The sequence below is a fragment of the Rhinatrema bivittatum genome, chromosome 9, assembly GCF_901001135.1.
Source record: "Rhinatrema bivittatum chromosome 9, aRhiBiv1.1, whole genome shotgun sequence".
Lineage (NCBI taxonomy): Eukaryota > Metazoa > Chordata > Amphibia > Gymnophiona > Rhinatrematidae > Rhinatrema > Rhinatrema bivittatum.
Window position 1 is genome coordinate 160,376,894 of NC_042623.1, and position 22,196 is coordinate 160,399,089.

Genomic DNA, 22,196 nt, shown 5'->3' on the forward strand with positions numbered 1-22,196 from the left:
ATAGTATTGGATGCCACTTCAGGTGCATCTAGATTTGTTGCCTATATATATTACACCAGGGGTGGCCAACTCTGGTCCTCAAGAGCCACAAACAATCAGGATATCCACAGTGAGTGTGCATGAGATAGATCTGCATACAATAGAGGCAGTGCATGCAAATCAACTCATGCCTATTCATTGTGGATATCCTGATAATCAGGCCTGTTTGTGGCTCCCGAGGACTGGAGTTGGCCACCCCTGTATTACACCTTAGGAATGCCAAAAGGAAGCTCTCTTTGGCACAATGCAAGTATTAAGAAGGGCATTAAATAAAAAGATTTGAACTAAGAAGGGCATTAGCAGTAAATTTGGGAGACTGAGATCATAGTCAACATACCCTGGCTTATGAGCGAGGTTGATTCCCATTAAGGCATGTGCAAAATTAATCCATTTGGAGACATAACCCCTGAAGGAGGTGACTCTGCAACACAGTTAGCAAATTGCTAAGCATTTCTGAGGGGGAGAGAGTACATTTCTCTTGCCACATCTTGATGAGTACTTTTACTCATGACCTCGCTGCAAAGCAAGGTAGCCACTACTACTGGTCACATTTCACCCAGAAGAAAAACATGCCCACCTTTAGCTTCAGTTCTAGAGTTAATGATGCTGAACGTGCAAGGGCAGACTCTTTAGGTGACGATAATATCCCTGCTGCAGCGACAGGCCATGGTTAACCAACTGCAGCAGGAGACAGACAACAGAAGCTAGTGAAAAGTTCAAGAGAGTGACGCAGACCCCCGAAGACAGAAAGGAGATAGACCTACTGCTATTTTCATGCCACAAATCAAGAGGGTTTATAATGAGAGCACACCACAAACTGGAAGAAAAAGGAAAACTATCAAAGGAGAAGCTACGAAATGCAACTGACGCAAATTGTAAGATCTCTGGAAGAATCAAAGCAAAAGACATATATAGTGCTAATTAGGGATGTGAATCGTTTTTTGAAGATTTAAAACAATCGTCAGATATATTTTAAATCGTCAAAAATCGTTAGAGCCGCGATACAATAGCAATTCCCCCGATTTATCGTCAAAAAATCGTAAATCGGGGGAGGGCGGGAAAACCGGCACACCAAAACAACCCTAAAACCCACCCGACCCTTTAAAACAAATCTCCCACCCTCCCGAACCCCCCCAAAATGTTTTAAATTACCTGGGGTCCAGTGGGGGGGTCCCGGCGCGATCTCCCGCTCTCGGGCCACGGCTGCCAGTGGCCCGAGAGCGGGAGAAATGGCGCCAGTGGCCCTTTGCCCTTACCATATGACAGGGCAAAGGTAGCACCGGCACCATTTTGGTTCCTGTCACCTGACGTCACGAGTGCAGGAGGTCGCTACCGGACCCCCGCTGGACTTTTGGCAAGTCTTGTGGGGGTCAGGAGGCCCCCCCAAGCTGACCAAAAGTCCCTGGGGGTCCAGCGGGGGTCCGGGAGCGATCTCCTGCACTCGTGACGTCGGATGACAGGAACCAAAATGGCGCCGGCGCTACCTTTGCCCTGTCATATGGTAAGGGCAAAGGGCCACCGGCCCCATTTCTATTAACGCAGCTGTGGCCCGAGAGCGGGAGATCGCGCTGGGACCCCCCCACTGGACCCCAGGTAATTTAAAACATTTTGCGGGGGTTCGGGAGGGTGGGGGGATTTGTTTTAAAGGGTCGGGGTGGGTTTTAGGGTTGTTTTGGTGTGCCGGTTTTCCCGCCCTCCCCCGATTTACGATTTTTTACAATTTTTTTACAAAAAAAACCATGACGATCAGATTTCCCTCCCCCCCAGCCAAAATCGATCGTTAAGACAATCGATCACACGATTCACATCCCTAGTGCTAATAGACAACATCTTAAAACAACAAAGAATTGATACAGAAAGAGAGATTCTGAGGGAAGTGCTAGAAGAAAGGACCTCCAGAAGAGAGATGCCAGAAGAACTGGAAGAGACTGAAACAGCAGTGAAGGATAATGGTGCAACATATGAGGATGACAGCAATGTAAGACAGGGGAGGGAATAGAGCGAAGAGCAAAGGCAGGAGAGAGTCCAGGAGATGCAGGGGCTGGCAGGTGATCTCCTGGCCTATGTGGAGATGGCTATATATGCTGGGATCCAGAAAAAGTTAAACCTGACACCTAAAGCAAAATACATGGTAAGCAAGATCAACAAGGATATAATCTGCATAAAGGAAACTCTCTATTGAGGGCATTGGATACAATATTGTGCAGCAAAAATCATTGCTGAGAGAGTCCTACAAAGAAAGACACAAATTGAAACGAAAAGGAAAAACATAACAACTCCTTCTTGGCCAAACATATGCAGGAAAAAAGTAAAATCACTGCATGCAGAGATATCACTGGTAAATGAGTACCTCAAAGGATCGAGGACGCCAAAACTAATGAGGAAAATTCAAAAGCTGAAACATGCTGTACTAACAGAACAAGATCTGAAATTCATATATTCAGTAACAAATGGAAAGTAACAGCAGAAGCTGTGGAGATATGAAGAAAATAAAAATGAGAGGCATCAAAATATTGTATTTAGACAGAACCCAAAACAATTTTACAGGGAACCGGGAAAGGAAATTATTGCAGTCAAAACACCACCAGAAAAGTTCTGGAGAAATTTATATAAGGATCCCATAAAGCACAACCGAAAAGCAGAATGACTACCCAGCATTCAGAAGAATAAGAAAAAGGCAAACATCAAAACTAGAGTCAATAACAAAAGAATTGGGAAACAGGAGGTCAGTATTTAAAGCCTTTGTGTGACTACTTTTTTGAGATGCATACACAAAACCCGAGCTTTATGCTGAACACATAAATTTTGTGCACACAAATCTATTCACACAAAAAGGAGCATCAGTGGTAACTTTATCCTTTGAGTACACATATTCAGTGCTGTCACGGTATAGATACGTGTACAAGTCTAGTTGGAAAAATCATAATCCTAACTTTACCTTGGTAAAGTTATGCTTGTAACATTATTTAAGTATTTTCAGAAGGAGACTTGTGTGCATAAATTCTGCTGAATATGTAGGAATTGTTATGGGTGTAATTTCCCCTGGATAAAAGTGATGCTCACTGTGTTACTAAATATTGACCTCATGATTAAGAAGAGCCCCAAATTGGAAGATCCCTGGTCCTAGCCCTGATGGAGTGCCCAGGTTGGCTAAACATTTACCATCTCTTCAAGAAGACGTAGCAAACTGCATCAATCAATTAATCCAACAGCCAGAATTATCACCATAATAGCTAATAAAATGAAGAACATTTCTTCTTTCTAAGGAATTTGCAAGTAACTTCCCCCATAAAAGGTCCATCAATAAGTTGTCTACCCACAATCTATTCATCGATGCAGATAGAACATATGATCATATGTTCTATCTGCATAGACTTTAAGAACATCAAGGCAACAGAACAAAAGAGGAGCATGTGGACCCAAAGATCAGTTGATGCTGAATGAAGCCATCATGGCCTGCTGTAAGAAAAATCGTAACATTGGTATAGAATGGATTGACTGTAAAATAGCTTTTCACAGTGTCCCACATTCTTGGATAATAAATTGCCTTGAAATATACAAAGTGAACCCCAAATTAATCAAATACTTCAAGTTTGCCGTGAAAAAGTGGTAGACTACACTCTGTCTGGAATTATGTTTTGTCTGGTGCTGAATCCACCAAGTACTAATTCCTTAGGCAATGAATTTAGCCTTAATCCTGGAGACATTAATTATCCAGAGAACATCACACCTGTTATTTTTAGATGATTTGAAACATTAAGGCTTGTATGATTGTCACTTAGTGAAACAACTCCAAGTAGTGAAGTCCTCAGATGACATCAGGATGACATTACACTTAGACAAACATGCTAAGGTGACCTTCCTTAAAGAAAAATTAAATTCAACTGAGAAAAATATTGCTGACTGAGGATTATAACATATAAGAACTTGAGCAGGAAGGCATTCATAAATATTTAGGAGCAGCGAAAGATATAACAATCCAGCACAAGTTTGGAGAGAAAAGATCAGCAAAGAATACTGCAGGAGACTGAAAATGATATTAAAAAGAGCTTTAACAGCATGGAATAAGATACACGTTATCAACCAACTTGCAATTCCTGCACTCTCCTACAGTTCTGAAATCATAGACTGTCCCATACAAAGAGCTTGAGTAGACAGATGTAAGAATAAGGAAACTCCTCCATGCCAATGAATTATGCCAAGATTGTACATCCTGAGAGCTAAAGGTGGCATGGGCCTTATAGAAATAGATTGCGCATATAAAGCTACTATTATAGGCTTCCAGACAAGCCTAGCTGCATCAACATATCCAAACACTTGTGAAGTGCGAAAGTGAATTGCCAAAATCAATTTCCATCCTTAAACTCAGACAAGTGTTACAAAGAGTAGAATGAGTGGGAATCTCCCAGCACACATGGGGAAAAAAGTAACATAATTGGCAAAACAAGAGAAAAAAATCCTTTAAAGAATCAGAACAGCAAACAAGGAAAAACAATGGCAAAATCATAAACATAATGGGAAATACAAAGAATTACTTAAACAATTTACATGTAGATCAAAACTTGACACAAGAATCGTTAAGGAAAGGTGAGCTTAAACCTAACGATGAAAGATTGATAATTGCAACACAGGACAGTGGACTACAGGCAAGAGCAGGGGTGGGCAAGTCCGGTCCTCTAGGGCTGCAAACCAGTCGGGTTTTCAGGATACCCCTAATGAATATGCATGAAATAGATTTGCATACAACTGAGGCAGTGTGTATGCAGGTCTCTCTCATGCATATTCATTAGGGATATCCTGAAAACCCGACTGGTTTGCAGCCCTCGAGGACCGGAATTGCCCACCCCTGGGCAAGAGGGTTCACAGCCTGCACACAATAACAATGGTAAAACAGACAAATGCACATTCTGTAAAACATCACTGGAAACAGTTACACATTTCATCACTGAGTGTGACATTCTGATGTCAGAAGGCCTGTGAACAGAAAGGAACACCAAGGAGGCATGGTACATCTACTGGATATGGTGTAAACCCTGTAACATCACTGTACCAGAAACACAGTGGGATCACGACCCTGGTAGAATTGTAAAGAATGAAGACGTTGTGATCGCCTGGGACATTCCCATTCCAACTGATAAAAAAAGTTTGACACAGGAAAACTGGACATTGCAGTGAAGGAGAAAAACACAAGAACAGCATTGTTAATAGAAGTGTCAGTACCAAGTATCAACGTACGAAAAGAGAGGAGATTTTTAGGAATCAAGACATGCAATCAGAGAACAAGATAACGTGGCAGAAATAGTCCCAAATGCTTTGAGTGTCATTATCCTGAGTGAAAAGAACTTCCAAGTGGACCTAGCAGACATAGAAAAGGTACAGAGAAGGGTGACAAAAATGATAAACCAGATGGAAAAGCTCTCTTATGGAGAAAGGCTAAACAGATTAGGGCTCTATAGTATGGAAAAGAGATAACTGAGAGGGGATATGATTGAGATTTATAAAACCATGAATGTTGTGTAATGGGTTAATAGGGAACGGTTGTTTACTCTTTCAAACAACACTAGGACTAGGGGACACTCCATGAAACTAGCAACCAGCAGATTAAAAGCAAATCATGGGAAGTAATTTTTCACTCAGCGCACAATCAAGCTATGGAATCTGTTGCCAGAGGACGTGGTCAAGGTAACAAACACGGTGGGGTTCAAAATAAGGTTGGACAGGTTCCTGAAGGAAAAGTCCATAAACAGTTATTAGCCAGACAGATATGGGAAAGCCAGCGCTTACCTCTGGGAGTAAAATGCAAGAAAAAGATCAAGTATTGGGGGATCTGCCAGGTACTTGTAACCAAGACTGGCCACTCTTGGAGACAGGATGCTGGGCTTGATGGACTTTAGTCTGACCCAACATGGCAGGATCCTGTGCTCCCTGTGTAGATCACACCCTATAAACTCCAGAAGGAAGCTTCTCTGGCACAAAGCAAGTAGTAAGAAGAGCATTAGCAGAAAATCTGAGAGATTGACATCAGAACCAAGTGAGGTTTATTCCAGTATGATACATGCAAAACTAACCATTTGGAGATATAAGTGTGTAAAAGAACCCCAAGACAATGTAATATACTGCTGCCCCCCCCATCCATACGGTTACACTTAATATATCCTTTGGTAGTATTTCAGCAGAGTCTGCTTTAAGGAAGAGCCCACTCCTTCCCTAGAATTATGGCATCCAGTGGGTTGTTATGTCATATGTTTGTGCAATATGATTTGTGCATGTCTTATTGTACCCCCACCGCAAACGCTGGAGTGAGTGGGATTTACATCTTTTACATTAAATTAAATTTAAACTAAAGGGTATGGGGAAAAAAGGCATAGATGCAGGGTCGACAAACCCTGGGAAGCCAGGTGTGCCCAATGACAGCTGAGGGTGAAAACACAGAAAGGGAGAAAGGCAGAGAGAAGCTGGAGCCCTGAAACTGCCAGGAAGGACAGGGCTCCACAGAAGCAGAGGCCCAGCAGGACAGGGCCAGGACCAGGATAAACCCATAGCTTTATCCGCTGGTAGGAGCTATATGGAAGGTCTGGAGAAACCCAAAGCATGGTACTTTAGAAAAAGGTCTGTTTGGCTGTTACAGAGAAGCTGTAATAACAGGAAGCAAAGGTCTCCGGCATATGAATGGTTTTACCCCTGAACCTCAGGGGAAGTGGACATGCAGTATTGATCTGTGAAGCATCAGACTGTGGGGAGAAAGAGACATTTGTGCTGAGCTGCAGGGTTTTCTAGGAAGCAGTTCTGTATTTCCCTGTATTGTCATACAGTGAGAATGAAAGGCTAAAACTTCACTCCTATCCTTATCCTGTGGAGTTTTGGTGTGCCTACTATCCATTTGTGAGATACGTGTGTACTGCTGAAATGAATAAAGTAAAGAATGCACATCCCTAATATCTGATATAGGAACATAAGACGCCATACTGGGTCAGACCAAGGGTCTATCAAGCCCAACATCCTGTTTCCAATCCAAGCCACAAATACCTGGCAAGTACCCAAACAAATAGATCCCAAGCTGCTATTCCCTATTGATTAATAGCATTTTATGTACTTCTTCTCCAGGAACTTATCCAAGTCTCCTTTAACCAACCTAACCACATATTTTGGTAATGAATTCCAGAGCTTAATTGTGCATTGAGTGAAAGAATTTTTTCTGTTTAAATGTGCTACTTCCTAGCTTTATGCAGAGCCCGCTAGTCCTTGTATTATCTGAAAGGGTAAATAACCGTTTTACATTTACCCGTTCAAGTCCTTTCATGATTTTGTAGACCTCTATCATATCCCCCCTCAGCCGTCTCTTTTCCAAGCTGAACAGCCCTAACCTCTTTAGCCTTTCCTCATATGGGAGCCATTCTATGCCCTTTATCATTTTGGTCGCTCTTCTCTGCACTTTCTCCAGTGCAGCTGTATCCTTTTTGAGATGCAGTGACCAGCATTGCACACAGCATTCAAGGTGCGGTCTCACCATGACGCGATATAGAGACATTATGTCATCCACTGCTTTATTTGCCAATCCCGTCCTAATAATTCCTAACATTCTGTTTTCTTTTTCGATTATCTCAAAGTTGCCAATGTACTAAGACAATGCCAAGAGTCACACAAATGCTCAGTTACATAGTGAGAAATATAACCAGTAGAAAAAAGGTGATGATAACTCTGTGCAAATTATTGGCAATATCTCTTCTGGAGCACTGGGCCCACTTCCAGAGGTCACATCTTCAAAAAGAGAGAGAGTAGAGGCAGTCTAAGGAAGGGCTACTAAATGGAGGGGGGCTGACATGAAAACTAAGAACCTAAATACATATAGACTAAAGGAGAAGAGGGAGTCAGGGGAAAAGGGAGATTTTCTTTAAAAAAAAAAAAATATATATATAGGTACCAGGTTGAGAGGTGAGGAGCTAACAGTGGGGGGAGAGAGGGAAAGTGGAGTGTCTGCACCAACCTTCTTTCTGCTCCCCATACTTCCAGTTCAACTTATTTTCTCCTCCTCTCCACTACCTTCCCAAATAGTGGGGCCTTCTGTATTTTTCCAGCAACTGGTGGATTACGCTCCACCTGCTGCCATGAGCATTGGTGGCTGGCAGAAGGAGCTCCGCTAGCCACCACAGGCTGCTGCCATCAGCCTCCACACTTTGTTGGTGACTGGCAGGAGGAGCTCTGCACTTCTCTGGTGGCTAGGGGGGGGGGGAGGGGATAAACTCTGCTGGCAACCACAGGCTGCTGCTATAAGCCTCCGTACTTGTACAGTGGCTGGCGGGATGAATTCCACCTGCCAGCATGGGTCTCTGCCAAGGACATCCACATTTCGACGCTGGAGGGCGAAATGAGCTCTCTGCCAGCTGTCTCACTCTTGCAAAGTCTGCGAGTATTTTTGGAACTTGCGGGCTAAAATCAGCAGCCAGTTGGTACCAACCACAAATTTTGAAAATTCTCGCAATGCCTTAACATTTGCCAGTGGTCAAAAAGGGTTTCCGGTCAGTGACCTGGCAGAAAATTACCACTGCTCAGATGCTCAAGATGCAAGCATTTTTCAGTGGACAGGAAGTCCAAGAAGAAGAGATCATTATATAAGGCTAGAGGGGATAGACTAAGGGGTAATAAGAAAATGTATTAGGGTCTGTGACACTGCAACAAGAAGGGAGAAAGGGCAGACCAGATGGGCCCTGTGGTGTTTATCTTCCATTATATACGAAAAGGACAATATTTTGTAATCAGGAAGGTCATATGGGCAAACTTTACATGGACATATGCAGATAAGTGTTCCACTGTGTGATACTCAGATAGTTACCAGGCAGGTATTTTTTTCGACCGGAGTTACCCGGCTATCTTTCTCTGAGTAGCGCTGAATATCAGCGCTGCCCAGACAAAGTGAAAACGCATCCCAGGATTGCCTGCAGTGCCACCTCTTTGTGCCCTGGCTAAATACTGTGTGGATAACAAGTTGCCCAGACAAAATTTAGCTGAGAGCAGGAGGAGGGAAATATTCAAACGTCAGGTTTTATCCAGGTAATTCTAAGCATCTCCCAGACAAAGCCTTTGGATATTGACCTCTATGTTAATTAATTAAGAGGAGCAGAGGAAATTGTCGACCTGTAGATTGCAAACTTTTATCCAATGTCATCACATACTAACACTTGAAAATTCACACAACCCCAGACATTGAAAACAAAATAGCAGACCTCTAATCCCCCATAACTGGAAGGGGGGACAATAAGTAAATCTGCAGCTCTAATACTAAACTTTCAAAAGGGAAACGTTGATAAAATGAGGAAAATAGGAAAAAACTGAAAGGTGCAGCTGCAAAGGTTAAAAGTGTTCAACAGGCTTGGACATTGTTTAAAAATACAATCCTAGAGGCGCAGTCCATATGTATTCCACACATTAAGAAAGGTGGAAGGAAGGCAAAATGATTACCGTCATGGTTAAAAGGTGAGGTGAAAGAGGCTACTTTAGCCAAAAAATCATCCTTCAAAAATTGGAAGAAGGATCCATCTGAAGAAAATAGGATAAAACATAAGCATTGTCAAGTTAAGTGTAAAACATTGATAAGACAGGAGAAGAGAGAATTTGAAATGAAGTTGGCCATAGAGGCAAAAACTCATAATAAAAACCTTTTTAAATATATCCAAAGCAAGAAACCTGTGAGGGAGTCGGTTGGACCATTAGATGACCGAGGGGTTAAAGGGGTTCCTAGGGAAGATAAGGCCATTGCAGAAAGACTAAATGAATTCTTTGCTTCCGTGTTTACTAATGAGGATGTTGGGAAGATACCAGTTCCGGAGATGGTTTTCAGGGGTGATGAGTCAGACGAACTGAACGAAATCACTGTGAACCTGGAAGATATAGTAGGCCAGATTGACAAACTAAAGTGTAGCAAATCACCTGGACTGGATGGTATGCATCCTAGGGTACTAAAGGAACTCAAAAATGAAATTTCTGATCTATTAATTAAAATTTGTAACCTATCATTAAAATCATCCATTGTACCTGAAGACTGGAGGGTGGCCAATGTAACCCCAATATTTAAAAAAGGCTCCAGGGGCGATCCGGGTAACTATAGACCAGTAAGCCTAACTTCAGTGCCAGGAAAAATAGTGGAAACTATTCTCAAGATCAAAATCGTAGAGCACATAGAAAGACATGATTTAATGGAACACAGTCAACATGGATTTACCCAAAGGAAGTCTTGCCTAACAAATCTGCTTCATTTTTTTTAAGGGGTTAATAACATGTGGATAAAGGTGAACTGGTAGATGTAGTGTATTTGGATTTTCAGAAGGCATTTGACAAAGTCCCTCATGAGAGGCTTCTATGAAAACTAAAAAGTCATGGGATAGGAGGCGATGTCCTTTCGTTGATTACAAACTGGTTAAAAGACAGGAAACAGAGAGTAGGACTAAATGGTCAATTTTCTCAGTGGAAAAGGGTAAACAGTGGAGTGCCTCAGGGATCTGTACTTGGACCGGTGCTTTTCAGTATATACGGTATATATAAATGATCTGGAAAGGAATAAGACGAGTGAGGTTATCAAATTTGTGGATGATACAAAATTATTCAGAGTAGTTAAATCACAAGCAGACTGTGATACATTACAGGAGGACCTTGCAAGACTGGAAGATTGGGTATCCAAATGGCCGATGAAATTTAATGTGGACAAGTGCAAGGTGCTGCATATAGGGAAAAATAACCCTTGCTGTAGTTACACGATGTTAGGTTCCATATTAGGAGCTACCATCCAGGACAAAGATCTAGGCATCATAGTGGATAATACTTTAAAATCGTCAGCTCAGTGTGCTGCAGCAGTCAAAAAAGCAAACAGAATGTTAGGAATTATTAGGAAGGGAATGGTTAATAAAACAGAAAATGTCATAATGCCTCTATATCGCTCCATGGTGAGACCACACCTTGAATACCGTGTATAATTCTGGTCACCGCATCTCAAAAAAGATATAGTTGCGATGGAGAAGGTACAGAGAAGGGCAATCAAAATGATAAAGGGGATGGAACAGCTCTCCTATGAGGAAAGGCTGAAGAGGTTAGGGCTGTTCAGCTTGGAGAAGAGACGGCTGAGGGGGGATATGATAGAGGTCTTTAAGATCATGAGAGGTCTTGAACGAGTAGATGTGACTTGGTTATTTACACTTTCGAATAATAGAAGGACTAGGGGGCATTCCATGAAGTTAGCAAGTAGCACATTTAAGACTAATTGGAGAAAATTATTTTTCACTCAATGCACAATAAAGCTCTGGAATTTGTTGCCAGAGGATGTGGTTAGTGCAGTTAGTGTAGCTGGGTTCAAAAAAGGTTTGGATAAGTTCTTGGAGGCGAAGTCCATTAACGGCTATTAATCAAGTTTACTTAGGGAATAGCCACTGCTATTAATTGCATCAGTAACATGGGATCTTCTTAGTGTTTGGATAATTGCCAGGTTCTTGTGGCCTGGTTTGGCCTCTGTTGGAAACAGGATGCTGGGCTTGATGGACCCTTGGTCTGACCCAGCATGGCAATTTCTTATGTTCTTCTTATCCCTCCCTCATCCACTTCCTCCTCCCACTTGTTCACCCAAAACAGGACAGCAGTAGTGGCAACAACAGCAACTGTCAGTGCAGGGCCCGTGAGTCAGCACACACTTATAGGCCTCGGATCGTTAGGTGAGTGGGAATGGGAGCCTGCCTGGGATTTGGGTGGGTGAGGGTGTGTAAATGGGAGCCTGCAAGGGGGTATGGATGTGAATGGCAGCCTGCCTGTGTGTGCGTGAGAGCGAGAGTGAGAATGGGAGCTTGCCTGGGCTAGTGCGTTTGTGTGTCTGTGAGAGAGAGAGAGAGAGAGGGAGAGAATGCGGCAACAGGTGGATACCAACCTTCCAGCAGCTGAAATGAATAGGAGGGTCAGAGGCTGCTGGCGGAACCAAAGAAGAGCTAGAGACGCCTGGGTGTGTGTTAGCATATGTTTATGTGAGTATGAGAGGAAGCATATATGTGTGTGAGCTTATATATAACAAACAGAGGAGAAAATTTGTGCACCCACTCTCATTAATCCAAGACAATCTCAGAATGACTGGAAATCAAAAGTTCCCAGGTATGGTGAGTGTGATTTTTTTTTTAATCCTTTTTAGTTTTATTTTTTGGGTGTTATTTAATGTTTATTGTGATTTCCAACCTGTAGCTGTAAACCAATATGATGTCGCTACTAATATCGATATAAAAAAAAGTCTTAAATAAATAAACAAATAAATAAATAATTGATGTGTCTGCTGTTTTGAAATATTTTATTGGTGTTTGGGACATTTAAAAGAAAAATTGTATGTGCGTTTATAATTATTCAATCTTTTATTTGTCAGCTGTTTTTGAAATATTATTATTATGTAGCGACCCCCTTGGTCTCCACTAGGTGGCCCTAGATCCCTGCCCTGAATATTCTAGTTTAGTGGGAGATACCATTTCTCACCAGCACCTCCCTTAGAGGCTTGCTGCCAATGGTAGCTCCTTAGTGCACAAGGGGAGGGGGAGGCTAGTGGTCTGGAAAGTGTGGTCATTTGGCTTTAGCTTCTGAAGGGGAAGAAACTGTTTTTAGTGCTCTTAGTTTTGAGTAGGCCTTCCTTGCCTAACTTATTGTTATTGGGAGGAGAACTTCCTGAAGTGCACCCCTTGCCTGTCAGGATCTGTCTCCAGTTTTGGTACAGAGTCTTTTGTTGGCATTTGGATATTTTGGGATTTTTCCTATGGTGAGATCGTGGTCCATTTCTGGTGAGGGACGTGCCCTCCTGTATCCAGAGGCCTGGTGTAAGAAGGTCTGTGAGTTTCTCTTCCTGTCAGGGAAGGGACTGCAATGATTTTTCACCACCTCAGAGGAAGTTCTAGGACAGTGAAAGTGGTTTTCCCCCCTTTTTTTTGTGTTATTTGAGGAAGTTTGGTGCCACCCCCTCCTCACGGTTGAAGCTGGGCTGTATTAGCCTGATTTTTTCAGCAACAGACTTTTCCCCTAAGAGAGGTCACATCAGGAAAAGTTTGAAGAGCAGTCGAGATCTAATGGAGACCCTCATTTGGATCTCCACCCTTTGAAGCACAGCACACTGGGGACGAACGGGACTTGTGTGGACCAAAGATAAGATTTTTGTGACTAAGGTGATCCTCCTCACACACAGGAAATTCCCTGCCCCCCCCCCCCCCCCTCGGGATATAATCAGCTCACCTCCTGAGGGATAAGCTCTAGCCCAGGGCCCTGCACTGAGGACACATTCACAGAGGAGAAGAAGAGTCTGCACATAAATATCCTAGTGGGAGCAAAGATGTAAAGGAACAGTTCTCTACTTGATTGGACATTTATTTAATCTGTGTCCTGTCTGTTCCCTGCAGCACTACTGCTGACAGCCAGCACAGTAGCACCAAACAGGAGGGCTTTCACTACACCAACTGGGCCTTGAACATCAACCTTCCCCCCAGTAGAAAGGACCCACACCTTGGGACAAGCAAAAAGGGGAAAACAAGCCCATGGAGTCAGCCCCTACCTATAAATGCTTTTATGGCCCTTTGGGACACAGAAAAAGGGTTACAATTGGTATTTTTACTCTTATGCTTATGTATTTATTATATTTCTTGATTTAAATGTTTAAGGAATAGTGATGGTTCTGTTTTTTCATTGTTGCACTGCATACAGAGTCTGGCTTCTTGTGGTTTCCAGTTCAGTTTTTGTCTGCGCATTTGTATTTCTACTTTATGGTTGCTCTTTTCTGTATTTGATGAGAGTCTGTTTATGTTCTGCATGTGTGTCTGAGGTGAGGCTTTTTCAGAGGGTCAAACCCATACCCAACACACATCACAATAGGCCTAATAGCATATGGGTTCCAGCTATCTTTTTTGCAGGGATTTCTGGTTGGCATCACAGCAGCAAATGTAAATATAACTTTAAGTGATATTTTTTACCTTAGAATACTGTACTTTGATATGTTTCGTGTAAAAAGTTATTATAAATGCATAACTGTGTATGTGTGGAGAGGGTCAGGGCTGGGGGACGGCATTGTGTAAGGTTTGCCTAAGGCACCTAATACCTTACCACTGGCCATGGATTCGAAGGCAAGGGGCTCGATGACCCAGGGAGCTGGGAGAGGTGTCAGTTTTTAATGTTTGTATCACTGGAGGGAGCCAGGCTTGTTATTTTGATCGGGCCGGAGAGAGAGACTGAATAAACAGGGTGGGAGGAGGGGACAGCACAGTAATTGTTCGCACAGGGCAGCAAAAAAAGCTATAGCACCGGCCCTGTCCCTCCCCCCTCCCTCCCACAGACACCCACAGATAAAGAGCAACACCTGTTTACAATGCAGGCAGTCTTAAGCATTTGAAATCAGTATTTAAAATTTAGTAGAACATTTATATCCCAATAAATGTCAAAGGCTTGTTAAAAGACAATTGATTGAGGCTTCATGCTGGAAGAGATAAAAGAAACTATGGATCCAGTTGGCATGCTAGGATAAGACTTTTTAATCCTTAGTTATGCTTCTCATTCCTGCTCTCCCTTTATTCCCAGCTTTTCAGCTTCACTAATCTTCAAAGCAGCTTGGATGAGGCTACAGATCAGCAGATAGGGCGCTTCCCTTGCACTCAGGAACAGGAACATGCATTTATCATGGAAATGTGTGATGAGTTTCACAGCTAAACCAAGGGTAAAATAGCAAATCTAAAGCCAGAAAATATCCTTTGTGGATAAAGCAGGCATCTTTATTTCTGCTATGAGGTACTGTACTTTTTTTTTTTTTTTTTTTTTTAAATCAAGGGTGATGCGGGTTTTTAATTATATTTTTCACCAAAAGTAAGGCTATCGAAATGTATTTGCCCAACTAGGCATGATGTTGCTTTATTTAATCTTCAGCATAGCTCCAGAAGCTATGCCATGTCATACACAGTCAGGTGCTACAGATAATTTGACACTAATGAGCACACCTGCTAGATTTATTTATGGCTGTCTTCAGTTGTAATAAAACCTGGACATTTCTGCACATACATTGGACATGGGTTAACACGCACAAAGGGGCGGAATTTGCATGCACAGCTTGGGAGTAGAAACCTTGGTGACTGGTGCTACTGGGTCACAAGTTTCATACGTGTGCTAATTTAATACCATTCGGGCCTGATTTATTAACTAGATTTCCCTCACCCCCCCCCCCCCCCATGGAGAAGGAATGGGAAAAAAGGCTTAGAAAGACCTTAAAGGACACTAGATTACAGAGAATTGCTGATAGGGGAACAATGTTTTTTTTAGGGCTTGTAGGAGTAATAGAAAGACCTGTCTCCCACAACAGAAGCCTCAAATCAAGGAATTACGCTATTATTTGTAACGACTGTAATTAGGAAGTACTTGTTTCCCAACTGTATTACTTAATTTACCTATACTGAATCAACAGCAACTCTTCAGAAGGGTTGAATTTCTCCTTAAGCTTTTCTATTTTCAGTTAATTAGATGACAACTAGATTTCTCTCCTGAACCCTAGTTAAACCTTAGCATTCTTTAAACAATCAATCCTTATTAGATAATCTACAATATCCATCTTATTAAATCTCAATTAATTGCTGATTTGAGGCAGAGAACTAATCTAATTGTGCTTCCTGGACACACTCGAGAAGTCAGAGCTTTTCACTGCTTCCCTCTCGCCTCCAAATAGGGAAGAGAGTAAGATAAACTTTAAGAACATAAGAACATGCCATACTGGGTCAGACCAAAAGTCCATCAAGCCCAGTATCCTGTCTCCAACAGTGGCCAATCCAGGCCATAAGAACCTGGGCAGGATCCCAAGAATAAGCAGTGGATTTCTGCAACATCACCTTAATAATGGTTAATGGACTTTTCCTCCAGGAACTTGTCCAAACCTTTTTTAAACACAGATATATTAATAGCTTTCATCACATTCTCTGGTACTGAATTCCAAAGCTTAATTATGTGTTGAGTAAAAATACATTTTCTCTTATTAGTTTTAAATGTATTACCTAGTAACTTCATTGTGTGCCCCCTGGTCTTTGAACTTTTTGAAAGAGTAAACTGATTATCATTTACTCGTTCCATGCCACTCATTATTTTATTTATTTATTTATTTTTTGTTTTTATATACCGAGGTTCCTGTATAAAATACATATCATACCGGTTTACAAGGAAATAAAACTGACGCCTCGTAGGGCGGTTTACATTGAAACAAGTAACAGATAATATAAAGGGGCATATAGGAACTTAGAGGAGGTTAGAGGAAGTTACAGAGAATAAACATGTCAAGTTTAATTGCGATAACAAACTATTCAGAAACCTATATACAGGAAGGTCAATACTCTGGAAGAGTACAGAAATTGTATTCTTCCGGCTCTTAGATCTCCGGGAATGCTTTTGCGAAAAGCCAAGTCTTTAGCTTCTTTTTGAACGTAATATGGCAGATTTTATTGAAGAGTTTAACAGCTACAGTACCTTCAGATTGGAGGGTGGCCAATGTAATAATTTTTAACAAGGGTTCCAGGGGTGAGCTAGGAATCTACAGCCTTGTGAGCTTGACGTCAGTACTGGGCAAAATGATAGAAACTATTATAAAGAAACTGAAGGTTGAGTAATTTTGTTAATAGAACAAATCCAACATGAATTAGCCAACAGAATTCTAGCATCATCAATCTGTTACAGTTTTTTGAAGGGGTGAATAAATTGAGGATAAAGGTGAGCTAGTTCCTATAGTGTATCTGGATATTCAGAAAGTGTTTGTTTGACAAAGTACCTTTTATAGACAAAGTATTTTATAGACCTCTATCATATCTCCCCTCAACCATCTCTTCTCCAAGCTGAAGAGTACTACCCTCTTTAGCATTTCTTTACGCAAATTTTTCCATCCCCTTTATCATTTTGGTTGCCCTTCTTTGTACCTTTTCTAATTCTGCTATATATTTCTTGAGATGTGATGACCGGAAATGCACACAATACTCAAGATGAGCTCGCACCATGGAGCGATACAGATATGATGTTATATATGATATCTCCCAAGGTGACAATAGGAACAGAAATCAAAAGGAGGAACTGAAATAGATCTAGAATATATAAATATAGTACATATATATTGACCGCAAGGTAGCCCAGAGCCTACAGTCCAACAGTAACCCAGAGCCTATTGCTGAGGGAAAATATCACTGTTCTGTTACAAATATAAAGTGTGAGAATATAGAAAGGAAGATCTTCCCTCACACAACATCTATCAAGCAAAATAACAATATAGCATTGAGGGAAGAATTCTAATGTCTTCATAAAGAAGAGTGTACACATCTCTGTACATTGTCTGTAATAATCTGTAGAATATCATCCGCTCTATACATACTATATTTTTCTGTGTTTGGTAGGGGGAATCAGACAATGATTTGCAATAAGGAGTTGAATCACACCTTTGTGATCATCTAGCCCTTGAAGACATGAGAATACCTTCATGCTGAACACGGGCTGCCTGTCAAAGTACCATCTTAGCTGTGATGTTAAACATGTCTTCTGTTTCTCTTCATATAACTGCTGCTGGGAGACTTTACTCCTCACAACACTATTGGCACTTGTGCCACTGCTGTGTGACTAGAAGAAACCCAGTCCCCCAGTGTCACTGGGTCTCAGACATACCGAAGTCCACATTCAGCACGTTTGTCTAACTACGTTTGGCAGGTAGCCGGACAAATGCTGGGATTTGACTGTCCCTGACATAACCAGTTAAGTTTTTAGCCAGCTACTTCAGGGGCAGTCTGGAGGTGTTCTCAAGAGTGGAGCAGCATTGTCTGGCTGAACAGTAATCCTAAAGTTAGCCAATTAAACTTATCCAGCTAACTTTAAGATAGCCGGGTATACTGAATTGGCTGCCCGCACTGCTGAATATCTCAGCTAAGTTAGCCAGGTAAGCTAACATTGTCAGCTGGCAAGTGGCTGAATATGGATCTCACTGTACTCATTGCTCCCATCGCTGCTCCTCAGATACTGAAACCGCCTTTGCCACTGGTACTGTTGCCACTCAATACTTTCACAGTGCTGGCCCTAGGGGTGTTGCGTGGGAGTAGTATCAGCGGCAGTGGCATCTGCAGTTTCTGAGCTGTGGTGACATGAAGGGGCTTCAGTATGTCTGAGAACCAGTGACAACACTGGACTGTAGCAGTTCCATTCAAGCAACAGCGGTACGAGCACCAGTGATGTTGTGAGGAGAATGGTCTCCTGATAACAATTATACAAAGGGACATATAAGACGTTTTCTAATAGCACAGTTAGCGTGGGACTTTGATATATTAAAGGAAGTATAAGTCCTTTCTAATAGCATGGGTAGCAAGGATTTTGACAGGTAGCACTTTCCGGATAAAAATAATTCATACATATTTAAGAGGAAGATGATTACAAAGATATGGTACAACGCCTTATTATAAAGAAAAGCAATATCTGATACTTTCAAGACTCATAAAACTAGAGTACCTATACAACAGAAGAGTGAGAAAAATGTTCTCTCTGAGCACATTATTCTCTTTGAAGGCATTGCAGTACATCTGAGAAATTCCTTTAGTGCCATACTAGCCACTGTTATTTTGGCTTATAAATTTAAAGTGTTACAAGCAGACATGACTAAAGAACTACCATATAAGCTTTTCATGTAAAGTAGTTCTACTTCATTTTTTTAGAAAACACCTGGAATGTGTGAGAAGAGGCAGAGGCATGATTGCATGGGTTTATTTAGGAGTGAAGGCCTGAACATGGAGCTTACACAGACATAGACAGAGAACTGCTGCAGCAGATGCTCGTACAAACAAGGTGCGTCCAGCTGAAGTATACCTGACTACCCCTTCAAAGTCTGACCTGTACCTCATGGCTGGCGAGGAGAGAAACACCATGGCCTTCTGGGACTATGACATCAGTGGTGACGTTATAGCTAAAGTACCACCCTGGGCATTACACAAGATGGCCAGGCACAGCAAAAGCCTGGAAAATGGTGATCCACACAGGCAGCAAAGGCATGTTGGTTTGTATAAAGGTGAAGTGGTGTAAGTAAAATTCAATCTTGATGGGCGCTTGAAATCTGTAAGTAAAATTAGTCTTACAGATTATATTTGAGTTATTTAAATCAGATAAAATGTAAGCCAAAATCATATAAGGGAGCAGAATATCTACAGCTTTCTGAAAGACATAAGAATTTTATTATAGCAGCATAAGATATGCAATGGTTTTGCATATGACAAATATTGTTTTTAGGTTTGGTTTAACAGAGTAAATCACTCTTATTGTAAAGATATGAAAAGACTTTGACATCAATATTCAGACATAGCAGATAAGTAAGTTAGCTGGATATGACTTATCCAGATAACTTAGCTGGGAGATTCAGTGGTGTGGCTGTGCCGCTGAATATACCTGGATATGTTTAAAGTTAGTTATCCAGCCAACTTTAGACCTGCTCAATAATAGGTATGAATATCACTACTTAAATAGATAAGTAGCTCCTCCCAGTTACACCCCCGGAATGCCTCTTTTAAACTTGGATACATTTTAGCTGGATAATGATTTATCCAGCTAAAATCTAGCCAAATAAGGTGCTGAGTATACCAAAACTCGCTATTTAGAGACAGCTAACTTTAAGTTTAGGTAACAATTAAAAACCTTTCTTTTGACACAGGCTTTTTCCTAAATACCAATAGCCTCTCTCGACATGAATTCATTTGAAGCTGTTTTAATCTTTTTGTTTACTGAATTAATGAGAATTTTAATGTTTATGTTTTTAATATAGGTACTGTTTAAATTGTATTTGCTTTTTTGCTTTGTTTTTATCAGCTGTTCAATGCTCGTTTTTAAGTGCATGTTCCTTTGTAAGCCACTTAGGGTCCTCAACATAAGTGGCATAGAAATAAAGAATAATATAACATAATATAACTACCCAATTTAATAAGTAGGAATTAACCAATTTATCTTACATGCATCAGGAGTATAAAAAAACTTCTCAGGCTCTCTCACTCTCTGCTGCAGTCAGTTCATCCATCTCAAACAGTCTGGTCAGGGTGCCATCTTAGCAAATGACAGATTAACACTGCAATCCCAGGACAGCAGTCCTGGATCACTTACAGAAGTGTCTGTAAATTGCATGCAGACAAGAGACAGGAAAGAATGCTTGCTTGGCTTGCAAAGGCTCATGCAAGAATGATTAGGCAGGAAAGTCCGCAGTTAGTAGAGCAAGGCTGGATGAGCCGGCGGCTCAGTCTCGAAGCTTTGCTAGAAGCTTGGATGGAAGTCTTCATTCCAAGTCTCGGGTGTTGAAAATGTTCTTTTTTTTTTTTTTTTATAAGACTCATTCACTGAAATGCTTTTTATTCAGCCACCTTTAAGGCTTCTTCTTCTGCCTGTTGACAGGACTTCATGGATATGCATAGGATCCAAACTTGATACTGATTGGATATTCTCGCAATCCACTGACTCATATTGGTGGGCTTCTTCTTAGCTGGTATATGCTTGCAGGTTTCAGATGGATGATAATGTGTGCTGGAAGACATTTAGTAAAGAGAATTGGGCCTCATGACTAATACAAGGTTTAGCAAGACCACCAAGCTTAGAAAGTTTGTGTCCAGTTTGTTCCACCTAAATTGTAAGGTGAAGACAGATTGTTCTATATGACGAACAATCGTGAATTTCTTCTCCTTGGCAGGGCCATCTCATGCCTCGACGTCCCTCTTGTGATGCTAGGCCTGCATTCAGTTTGGTTCACAGCCGCACATACTCCTTTTCAGAGTGGCTGGCTAATCTCTCTGAAATAGCTGTCTGACAAACAGTATTTGCAAGCTGCTGTAGTCCCTATGGATAGAACAGATATCCTGATTATGTCACTATGACATCAACTCTGGCCAATTTGCTGTTCTTACACTTACTGGTCCTCACATTTGTTTTTATGTGTCCAAGATCATCGGTCTGAGTGGCAATAGAGAATGGGAGCTGTTAAACACATGCCTTTCACTTAAATCAACTCATTGCATATTTATGTCAGTGGTGTTGGATTCTCAGCAATTCTTGTAATAATGGCTGAGTGATAATGGGCACAGGTAGAGGATACTACTGGAAATGCGTGGTCACAGACCTGTACACAGGCAGATCGGGTATAATGGTTGAATGCAATTCTCATGTCCTGCCTGGACCCCAGGGCAGCCCTATTTGAAAATTGCACTGTTCTCTTTATATGAAGAAGGTGGAAGAAAAGGATCCCTTAAAAAACACTTGTTCCATGTAATATCTACTAGACTGCCTTTGCCAGCTGGATGTCTAGACATGTGGTCACAATATTCGCTATCAGAACAGAGAAACCTTTTGCAACCTGGAATATACACAAACTCCTAGACAAAACTAATTGTTATGAACAAAAGTATACCAGCATAGCTAGAGAACTGAAGCGCTACAAAATTCATAGAGCAGCCTTCAGGGAACAAGGATATCTGACTAGTCACAGTTTACTGAGGTTGTAGCCGGTTATACATTATTTCTGTTCTGGCTACCCAAAAGGTTTTCCCATAGCAAGCAGGAGTTAGTTTGACAATCAAGACATCGCTGGTAAATAAGTTGGAATCTTCACCGTCTGCTATGAGTCCATGCTTGATGACACAGCAGTTTAACCTGCCCCGATGAAAGATGAACCCTTAACACTACATATGCTTCAACCATGCTGGTTCTTGGAAAAATCAAAGATGAGTTCCATAAGTTCCTTCATATAATCATTTCTCTTGTACCTAACAAGCACAAGTTGCTCATGTTAGGAGGTCTTAATGTATATGTTGGATGAGATTACAACATATGAACAAGAGTGATTGGTCATTATAGTGTAGGTAATGAAATATTTAACAGCACGTACTTTCTTGAAGCCTGTGCTGAGCAAGAACTGATCACTATTAACAAGCAATAAGTACAAGAATACTTAGATGTATCCTTATTCCAAACTCTAGCACATGTTGAATTATATCTGGGGTTTCTGTATTTAGCTTTTAACTGATAAACACAGATAAAATACCTCCAATACAAAAGAAAAAATATTTATTGGATAAACACCCAGGAAAAGCACCCCTTCCTGGATCCCCTACTCTGTTTTTGTGCCTTTTCCACAGTGATGTATAGATTTA

General features: G+C 41.4%; 1 protein-coding gene across 1 annotated transcript in view; it reads right to left on the reverse strand.

Annotated features, from left to right (window-relative positions):
* The window catches only part of LOC115098908 (ephrin type-B receptor 1), a 639,343-nt gene that overhangs the window by 57,669 nt on the left and 559,478 nt on the right, over positions 1-22,196 (reverse strand). The window lies entirely within an intron of this gene.